This window comes from Alligator mississippiensis, chromosome 3 (genome assembly GCF_030867095.1).
Source record: "Alligator mississippiensis isolate rAllMis1 chromosome 3, rAllMis1, whole genome shotgun sequence".
NCBI classification, from domain to species: domain Eukaryota; kingdom Metazoa; phylum Chordata; order Crocodylia; family Alligatoridae; genus Alligator; species Alligator mississippiensis.
Genome location: NC_081826.1, coordinates 90,812,850 through 90,823,270, shown reverse-complemented (window position 1 = coordinate 90,823,270; position 10,421 = coordinate 90,812,850). Strand labels below are relative to the sequence as shown.

General features: G+C 45.4%; 1 protein-coding gene across 1 annotated transcript in view; it reads left to right on the top strand.

Moving 5' to 3' along the window:
• The first annotated feature begins 3,096 nt into the window (after window positions 1-3,096).
• Window positions 3,097-10,421, top strand: part of LPIN2 (lipin 2) — a 61,518-nt gene continuing 54,193 nt past the window's right edge. Inside the window, exon 1 of the mRNA XM_006269515.4 lies at window positions 3,097-3,213. The gene's annotated coding sequence lies outside the window, so the exon portion shown is untranslated. The remainder of the gene's footprint in view (window positions 3,214-10,421) is intronic.

Genomic DNA, 10,421 nt, shown 5'->3' with positions numbered 1-10,421 from the left:
GAAAATATCTGTTGTAAGGACAATTTTTAACAAATTTATTCTCACAAGGTCTAAACTGAGATAAGACAACAAATAAGGAGCACAAGAAAGCGTGGAGGGAAACCTGAAATGATTTATAACGATTCTGAATGCATTTGAAATCTTTCAAGCTTAATGGTATTTCCAGGTACCTTATGTTCAGGAAACATATTATGCAAATATAGTTGGACTATTATCATTATGCCATTCTATTCAAATGAGTGATGCCTTTGGACTACTGTAACAGCTGAGACAGGAATATCCATGCAGTACCAAACAGGGGAACATTAATTGCACTGAGCTGAGTAAGAGATGCATATATGCATGAATTTGCTCCATAAAATTTCCCAACATTCATTCAGAATTTCTATTGTGAAACCAGCAATATCAAGATGAGCAGGCTTGGCATTTGACCTGTCATTTAATAATATATATATGTTTACAAAACCCCTGCAATTCAGTGTGTGTGTGTGTGTGTTTCTAACTGCCAAAACCCCTTTTTTTCCACCAAAAATTGTGTATGCATTTCATGCAAGGAATAAATTTGTCCAATATACAAAGGTTTTGTTTTTTTTTTTTAATAAAACGTAATATTTACAAATAATGAAAGATGTGTTGATTTCACTCTTAGGCAGCACTTCCCAAACTACAAGTTGCATGGCATTTAATGACTGGAGTTCTGAGCTCTACAGATATTTAAATATATAGCAGTAAGGCTCTGCCAGAAGTGTGGCTGCTGCAGGAAAAAGAATAGGAACTCATGTAGCACAATATGTACAGAGCAAAACACATCTCTGTGGGACATGGGCATGTACTAAAGATATGCAAGAAGTTTTATGTGCCAAGATACAAGGAGCATATGCTTTTCCACCATAGCAAGGCTTTGTTTACCCATCTATCAGCAAACTAACATATCATTTTCAATTTATGATTGTTCTGTTATGTTGAATATTATGTAAACTGAACAATGTTGGGTTGTAAATTGAAAAACTCAGGAAAGCATAAGCATGGCCTTTGTCCCAAATGGGCTAAAACCTACGTTTTAAATAAAAATATGATTATTTATTGTAATAAAAAAGTAAAATAAACACATTATTATAAAAAGGGTGGAATAGTCTAGTTGACTGAACACTAGGCTGGAACTTAGGAGGCCTGAGCTGTATTGCCAACTGTGTCAGTAACTTGGATTGAAATCTTGGATAAGCCACATCACCTCTTCAGACCTAGTTTTCCTTTTTCCCTTAGTCAGGTTTATAAACTCTTCAATTCATGGACTTCAATTTAGACTTTGTGAGCATAAGCATATTAAAAACTGTCCCTACAACAGATATTTTCTTCCTAAGCCCGTGATGTCTTATTTGTTGCTTTCAGCAGACAGTGCTTTTTCAAATGAGAACAAACTTCTTTTCAGCACCAGAGAGGTTTATTAGTGAAAAATGGAAGAAGCGGTTAAATATATCACTGTGTCCTCAAAAGTCAATCTTATCCTATTATAACATTAAACTAAATCCAGCAACTGACCAGCTGCTTAGCCAACAGAAAATATTTAGTGGCAGATACTACTTCATTTCAACTAGTAAACCACCCCTTTCATTTCAGCCGGAAAACAGAGATCCCGAGTGATAGGAAAACCTGTGTGAAATGAAATGTCTTCTGTAAAGGTAGCTTCTTGTTTTCAGAGGGTTGCCATCTTCAGAGAGGCCTCAGTTTTAAAGCCTATTTTGTGCGCATGTACAGCGCCTACCACAACATCCCCGAGCCTTTCCCCAGGTGCTACCCTGCTAGAAATAATGGATAATGAATAATTAAACCAGTCCCACTGGACTCTGAAGCAATGGTGTGAAACATGTGGCTGCCCTCATGTATCAAGTCTGGCATGCCCAGCTGCTTTAAAATCTAACTTCTAATGGGGGGAAAAAACCCCAATCCTATTTCTAGCTCCCTTGAGTTGCAATAATAAGTAAAACAACTGTAATGCATGCAGTGGCACTGGCTTAAGTCTGAAACAACAGCTCTGGGAAAGTCTCTGCATTGGGTGATCTTCTGAAAGGGAATTAAGTATGAGCCTGCCCATGGCAGCATAAACGCAGTGGTTGAGGGCAGTCTCAGGAGCTGGGAGGGCGAGCAAGGTGGGGAGAAGTCTCCGAGGCAGGCAGCGCGTCACTGGGAGAACCCGCCTTGCTTTCAGTGTGTCACTGGGAGAAATGGCCTTGTTTTTTCTGTGTGTCACTGGGAGAACCGGCCTGGTTTCCCTGCCACAAGGTGAACCAGGTCAGGGTTACAACACATTAATCCCCCACCAGCACATGACAGTGAGTCACAAGCCTCTTCTGTCAGTGCCTGCTTCTGGCGATGGGAAGGGGAATCCAGGGTAGACTTGGGGAGAGGAAGGAGAAACTAAGTGCTGGCAAGGAAGAGAAACTAAGTGCTGGTTCTCCCAGCAGATTTCATGCCGCACAGAGCGCACCACCTCAGCCCAGGTATCTGCGGGCAGCCGGGGGGCAGCAGGGCACCGGTTTGTCCCCAGGCTTCCCACAAAGTGGGGCTGGCTCCTAGCCCAGCCCATAGGGCTGTCCCACCTCCCCCGAGCTGGGTTGCCTGGCAGCGGAAACCAAGCACCAGTCCCTGCACATCTCTTGTGGTTGCACACACACGCATACAGCACAGGTTCTACACACCCCCAGGCACATGCACACACACACTCACTACCCCCACAGCCGTGCACACACTCGCCCCCCCATGTGCGCACGGCCACGCACGCACGCGCCCCCCGGTGTGCAGCAGGCACGTGCAAGCAGCAGCCAGCAAGATCCCCCAGGGGCAGCCCCCAGCCCGACGCAGCGGGAGACAGAGGTGCACGCCCCGCCCCCGGCTGAGCGCACGCGAACACGTGTGCAGCGGTCACGAGAGCACACGCACACTCCCCCCTAAGCCCGGCTACTGCCGCCGGCGCCCGGCGCGTGGCCCGGTTGCCCCAGGCGCTGTGAGCTCGTCTGCGGGGCAGGGGTCACGTGTGGCCCCCGGTTCAGTGCGCACGCGCGCCCGCGCCGCCTCGCCTCGCCCCGCCCCGCCCCGCCCCCCCCCGGCTGCCGGGCAACGCTCCATTCCGCCGCCGCTGCCGCCACTAACCGCTGGTCTTGTCGCGGCAGCCGTTGCCCCCGTTCTCCCGCCAGCCTGGCGCTGGCCCGGCACGAGGTGAGTTGCGGGGCGACAGCGCCGCTCAGCTCCGCCGGGGACTGCCCCGCAGCCTCGTTTTCGCGCGCGGGGGTCGGGCTCCGATGCTCCCCCCCCCCCGCGTGTGCGGTGCAGGGCTCCCTCCTTCTCCCCCTCCCGGCCTGTTCCATCCGGGTGGCGGCCCGGGGACCCCTGCGCTCCCCGATGGCGCTGTCCGTTGGGGGTTTTGACGTAGGCGGGAGGGGCCATGCGGGGGGTGTCGGCCCATCACAGCCTCCGCCAGGGGCTCTGCCCAGCATGGGGCCCTGGTCAGGCTCCCCTCGCCTTGCCCACCGTCTCTGGGGCTCCTGGGCGAGGGGCGCTCTGCTTTGCTCTGCCTCCTGCCCCTGAGCCAAGCTGGGAGGTGTCCAGTGCTGAGCCAAGCTGGGAGGTGTCCAGTGCTGTGGTCTTGCGTTTCCACCCCCAGTATCTAGCCCAGGGCAGAGCCCCATGCCCCTGCGGTTTGAGGAGCCCCCGGCTGGTCTCTGCCGTGGCGTTGGGGTTAAGGCGCAGCTCTGGGACTGACTGGGCTTTGCGCAGCACTTGCCTGTGGCACGCTGCCTGCACACACTGCTCACTTCGGGCGCCTGGCGGGGGCCCCGCGCATCACCTACTTCGTTCACACTTCTTTTCCATGAAAGCAACTGTGGCGACCGTGGGTAGCCCCCTTGAGGCCCGTTGTATCCCCTCCCGGCTGCAGCTGACTGGAAAGTGTGAGGCCATGCAGGAGGTTGAACCTGTATTGCCTGGGAGGGTTTGTTTCTGAACAGTGGAGAGCAGCGGTTGCCCAACTGTGGGTCGTGACCCTAAACAGGGTCGCAGCATCAGCCGGTGGGGTTGTGGGGATGAAGGGTTGTGGACTGGGAGTGAGGGGCCACGCTGAGGAAATGGGACCCTAAATGGAGTCTGGGGAAAAATTTGGGAAGCACTGGTGTAGAGTCTCCCACCCCCCAGCTAAACAAAATGCGAGTGTTTTTGTCTCATAACGTGGCTTTTTGTTTATATATAACAATACGCGTGGCTTTACTTTATGAGCCCTTAAGCCAATTTTTCAGAGGTGGTTCCTGACATTGTACTTAGTCATAGAGAAGTCAGGCTGAAAGGGACCTTCTAATCCGAACCACCCCACACAACCGTAATCTAAACTCTTACCCTCATCCCTGACGCAACATAGACATAATGCCCTAACTTGCCATGAGTAAAGTAAGGAAACCACAGCAGCCGGTGTCCTTCTCTAATTTACACACGGATCTTGTAATTCCTGTGTACATCAGGCATGTAACTGCCTGTGTAGTCCAAGCAGCCTACTGTTGCGGGTGAAGTACCTGTGTCTGGGTGCTACTCACAGTCATCTATGAAACGTTGTCTTTGTTAACTTACGGAGCTTGGGCAGCTAAAATAGGTGAAGTGGCTGATTGGGACATACACGTCTAAAAAAAATATTCTAGGCGTTTGTTGTTTGTGGCATAGAACTTGATGTTGCCGTAAAACACAGCAGAGAATTTACTTATAATTCCCTGCTTCGGATTGGGTCACATCTGATTCTAGAGACAGACAAGCTGTACCTGCTTGCATTTGGCATCTCTTTAATTATTATAATGTCTGGATGTCCCAGCTGCCAGCTCCCCGTTATGTTAATACAGCCAAAGAACCTTGGTTTAGCTGTTTTGGTTGAAGCTACTTCAAATGCAAGTTAAAACTGGCATCTTTATAGACCTGAGGTGTCACTGGGCTGTGTCCAGTCACAGTGGCATGGGTCAGGGAGTGGCATGGATCTGGTGGTGGGGGTCAGACTGCAGCAGGTGAATTACGTCTGTATCTGCACAGCCTTGCTAGCCCCTGGCTGCCGATGACCATGTCCATTGGTTTCTAGGGACCCCAAATTCTGTGGTAGCCCATGCCTCGCTAGCCCTGGCCTGCAGCTTCTAGCAGCCTGCCGGATGGAGCAGTTCTGTGGGCTGGATTTGGCCTGTGAGCCATGTGTTTGACACCATGACTTAGGCCTAGGAAATTGTCAGACACCATTTATTGTGTGTTGCAAAAATATTAGTACATAGTAACAGTATAGCATTATTGATGAATGCACAACTGTTATAAATAATTAACATCATATGGATATAAGCTTTTCATTACTTTTTTCTAGGGGAATTCTATGAAGTGGTTGAAAAAACGAAAAACAAACTTATGTCTTGTTCTCTCTCCCCCTTCCTTCTCTTGTGGTACAGAATTGTGGTTGACTGCCTTCTGAACAGTGGCATATAGGGATGATTTTTGGTGTCATGTATTACCTCTAATTAATCACCAGAGCATTGCCACTGAGTGGCTTAAGACCAGATCTTTTTCCAAAACTGAGCGTGGTCCAGCTTAACATTGCCAGTCCATGCTGTCTGTAACCGGAAGCCAGTCTTTCATCTTTTTTGAAAGACCATGCAGTCTATTTGTGAGTTGTTTTCCAGATGGCAACTTTTAAGCTACCACTTACTTAAGTAAGTCAGAAATATTTTCCTGAGTGATAGTAAAAGCTGCTGTCTGGAAAGCAAATCATGACCAGACTCTGCACTGTCTTGTGGAAAGATGAAAGACTGGCTTCTGATGTCAAATATTGCTGCATATTTAATTTGCTTATGATAAGTCAGCTGCTGAATTTGTATAAAATACTGGGTAGTTTGTGATCACATTTGACCCTGAAGCTTATTCATTAGAGGGCTGTGTATAAGTAAAAGCCAGAATTCTGAGAGTATGTCTGATACTCTAATATATGCGTGTGATGATTTGCATGTCTGACATAGCAGATCTGCAGGTCTTTGCTTTGTAGACTTTTGATCTTGCTGGAGTTGAGAATAAGGCTGTTCTAATATAAAGAGAAAATCTGGTGCAAACATTTTAGTGTTATAGGTGTCCAGGGGTTTTTAAAAATGTAAATAAAATACTCCACTTTGCTTTGTGCAACATTTTTACTATGCTCAGTTAATTTACAAATGAAATATCGTTTAGTTTGCTACTTTTGCTTTGTGATTGTTATTTGTTAGTAGTATGTTTGCAACATAGTCGTATGACTGCCAGCAGCAGAACTATTATAATGTTCATAAAGGAAAGGGATTTATTGATAATTTTCTGGTCTGAAAGTGATATGCCAAATCAAACCAGGATAGTTTAGGTTATGAAAAGCCTTATTATTTAGAGTTTTTGTGATAAATTCATATAAGTTTTATGCATATGCATTACTTGTGACATTTCTCCTAGGGAGTTCTCTATGGTAGTGGGAAAAACAGCAAGTTTTTTCCATTCTTCCCTTGTGGCCACCATCTTTCTGGCTTTGATATCATACAGGGTATATAGTTCTTGTTATGACTAAGTGTATGCTAGGTCTAACCAAACAATATGGTACTCCTTTTCCCAATTTGTTACGGTGGGTGAGAATTCTGAAACCTTGATTTAATTTTGGGGTTTGGGTTTTTTTACACTTTTCAGTAATAAAATACCAAAGCTTTATATACAAATTAAATGCGTACCTATCTTTCTCCGTTGGCACATGTAATTATCTCCAGAAAATGGTAATAGGGTTTAATACAACAAAGAGAAAACGATTCTCATCTTCTCTGGTGTCTTGTGATTACTCTATATATTACCTTAAAATTAGCTGTTGAAAGCTCATAAAAGAAACTTTCTAGCTGTGCCAGTTTATATGGCTATCAAAATACCTGTTAATAGGATTACTGCTTATGAGTTCAGAGATCTGTGTTTGACTCGGATCATCATGATGTAGTGTATGGATACGTTTCACACTTAAAGGTGAATAAATGAATGTGAAGCAACTTTAGTGGGATCTTTTTTAACATTTCAGTCTGCATGGATTCTTCCTTTCTGAAGGTGGGAAGGGAGTGAAAAATCAAAGGTCCTCATAATTCAAGTTAGATGAGTTCATGGAAGGAACCTTCCACATGAACGGATCCCTTCCCTTTTGTGTAGAACAGAGGAAAAATATTTTACCTATAAGAGATTAATGTGCCTGTCTACAGAGTTCAGTAGCGACTTGCTGAGAGTGGAAGACAGAGGGTTGCGCTTTCTGGGCAGTGATGTGGCTCCAGAAGAAACTGCTAATATGAAGATAGGCTTGTAAAATATTAGAAAACTTTTTGTGAAATATGTCTATGAAGATCCAAAGTCTGCAAGATTAGGAAAGAATTCAGTATCCTTTTGGAGAAAAGGTAAGCAATCTTAAAAATGCCAGAGAAATTAAGGCCTTAAGAAAAGCAACATAACCTGAGATGTGGATTTAAACAATAGCTGTATTGGTGTAATCTACTCTGTGGCCTCTCTTATTCCAGTGTTAAGTTTAATTTAATGCCTTACCAAATTACATTGAAAAACTACTATGTTGCTTGGGAAGAGGTTTAAATTAAAACAAGGGTTAGTCTGCAGACGCATGCAACAATTGAACCATTCCCAAATGTCACCAATTCAGAACCAGCTCCCAGTTTTGTGTGTGAAGTGCTGTAACTGCCAACAGGGGTTGGGAATGAGCACCTAGCTCAGTATGTTTCATAATGGGCAAGGTAGGGGCTGGGGAGGGAATGCTTGCACCCATGCTTCAGGGGTGGGTGATCTGTGATTGGCACATCTTTGCTTTTATGCTTTCCCTTCTCCTAAACAGAAGTTCAGTACACTTTAGTAGCCTGCCATTGACCAAAGTCTACAGTGTGCTTTTTCTGACTTGAGATGGGGATGAGAGAATCTTGGACCCATGTTTTTGGCTTCCCATTAGCTGGAGGCGCCTGATAAGGGTACACAGTCTAGCAGAAAGTGAAGGACACAGCTGGCTGTTACATACCCTTTACTGAACAAGCAGTGCAAGGGGGCTTATTGATGAAAAGGGCCAACAAAGGGGGCAGTAGAGTTTTGGCTGCATACCAGAATGGCCAGTTGCAGCAGTGGTGGGGAAAAGAGCCATACAGTGTGAGATGCCTGGAGGACCAACCAGACCAGTGCCACGGATGGCCTGGTATCCACCCATAACTCTTAAGTGGTTTAAAATAGTACTTGATTTTCCAGCTGCACTTTTGAACGGTTACAGGCACCTTTAAAACAGTTTAATAGGCTTGTATATCTGGCCCCTGGCTTGTTTGTTTAAAAGTGCCATGGGATCTGATCCCCCATCCCAACAGTTGCGCCTCCTGCCATGCCTCATGCATGGCAGGAGGTGCAATTTTGGGGTCAGGGATAAGATCTAGATCACACCCTCTCTAGTTGCCAGTGCAGTTGTAGACCAGCCTCAGGATCTCAGGCTCACTCTGCACTGGCAGTTTGAAAGCTGAGCACTCACAGCCTTGAATGACCTGGCATGGGCCAGGGTCAACAATCAAATGTTGATACTTGGCCCTGGACCTGGGACTACAAAGGGTCAGTTCAAGACCCTGGTGTGGTCCTGAGGCCAGGCCTTACAATCAGCTAATTGTCAGCCCCAGCCCCAAGTCTATGGAGGGCTGGTTTGAGACTCCAGTCCAGCCCTAGGAGTACATGGAGCAGTTAGAGACCACGGGTGTCTTGGAGTCAGGACCAGCAATCGGCTGATTGAAAGCTTGGCCCTGAGGTAGCCTTGGACATGCTTCATGTTTAGGTTAAGTTGCCATACAAACCAGTCATAAAAATCTTCTGAATAATATGTTCACTATTATATTTGTCATTTCATGGTGTCTTAAGTTGGGTGCACCCTTGCCATTTATATCCCAATTAACATGTTACTTATACCGCAAATATGAAATGTAGAGGTTCTGTCTGTCAGTTTCAGATTTAAACCACATTTAAACTGGACTGTGTGTGTTTGGCTAAGTACAGTCAAGAAACCCAAGGCTGAATTAATTCAATCTTCACAGGTTAGTCTAAGCTGTGTACATTGAGCCGATAAGCAAGTGAACAGACTTTCACTTTTGATTCTGGAAATGCAGTCACATGCCTGCACCCTGCCATAGTCCAGGCCAGAAGCCAGGAGAGGCTACCTCATGCTAGCCTCCCTGCTCAGCTGGATCAGACAGTTTGAGCCAAAGCTAGCCTGCCTACCCTGGGAGGGTAGGAGAAAGTTTGCAAGGGAGGTACAAAGCATCCTTGGATGCTGGGGGACTGTGAGTAAACTTGAATCTGGAGGGGATCTGGGACATTAGTTCAATAAACCAATTTAACCTAAGTCAGTTAAGTCCTGATAAATCCTACATCCATCTAGGATTATCTTAAACCAGTTTTGGCCATTGTGAAAGCGGTTTATGCACACTGAACTTCTATTGTGTTACAGATTTGAACCAGTTCCCAATTACTTATACTGGTTCATGTGTAATTTCTGTCCCTAGCCTTTGTGTCCATGTTTTTAGAATAAGAGTTTAGAGAGCAGTCCTAAGAACTTGTGTTTTTTTTCCCCTCCCTCCTCTTGCTATGCTTTTAATGAAAAATATTCTGTAGTCACTTCCGTGGCCCTTAATGCACTGTGTAGTGTACACTACAAAGTTTTGCTGACAGAACTCCAGCACCACTTGAATATATTCAGATGCAAACATAACAGTACTTCTCAGTCAGAAGGAGTAAAGATTGTGCTGCCACCTGAAAGCCCAGTGCTATAGTCCATTCAGCACCTGATGCCTTCCTAGAATGCACTTTGTAGTACAGGTAGAAATTATACATAGGGGTTCACCTGATATTTCCCATTATTAAAACCTGATTATCATTTGATTATAACCTTATCAAATTATAACTTATTTGGGCTGAGATTTTTCATTATGGGCGTCATAGCTGGTCTTTTTTTGGAAAACTTCATTCAAAACAATTCTCTTTTTTGAAAAGCAAAGACTAGAGAAATGCAAAAATCTAGACCTCTTGGTTCCAAAATGATACCCTTTATTAGACAAACTGAGAAATTGCAAAAAAAAAAAAAAAGTTCTAGATTTTTGCATTTCTTTTTGTCCCAAACCAACCCAGCTACCACATACATCCCTGAAGGCTAGAGAAAATATTTTGCCCATGCAAATCAGAATTCTGCCTGTGTTCTACTTTGAGAAGACTGAAAGAGAATGATCAGGACTTTCTTTACCAGCAGTTTCAGCTATAGACTGCTGCAGACTAGGGCTTGGCACCAGAACTGATTGATAGTAGAGAGATTCCTATGCTCAGTCTTGGTACTTGCTAGTCCTACATAGTGCAGAAGA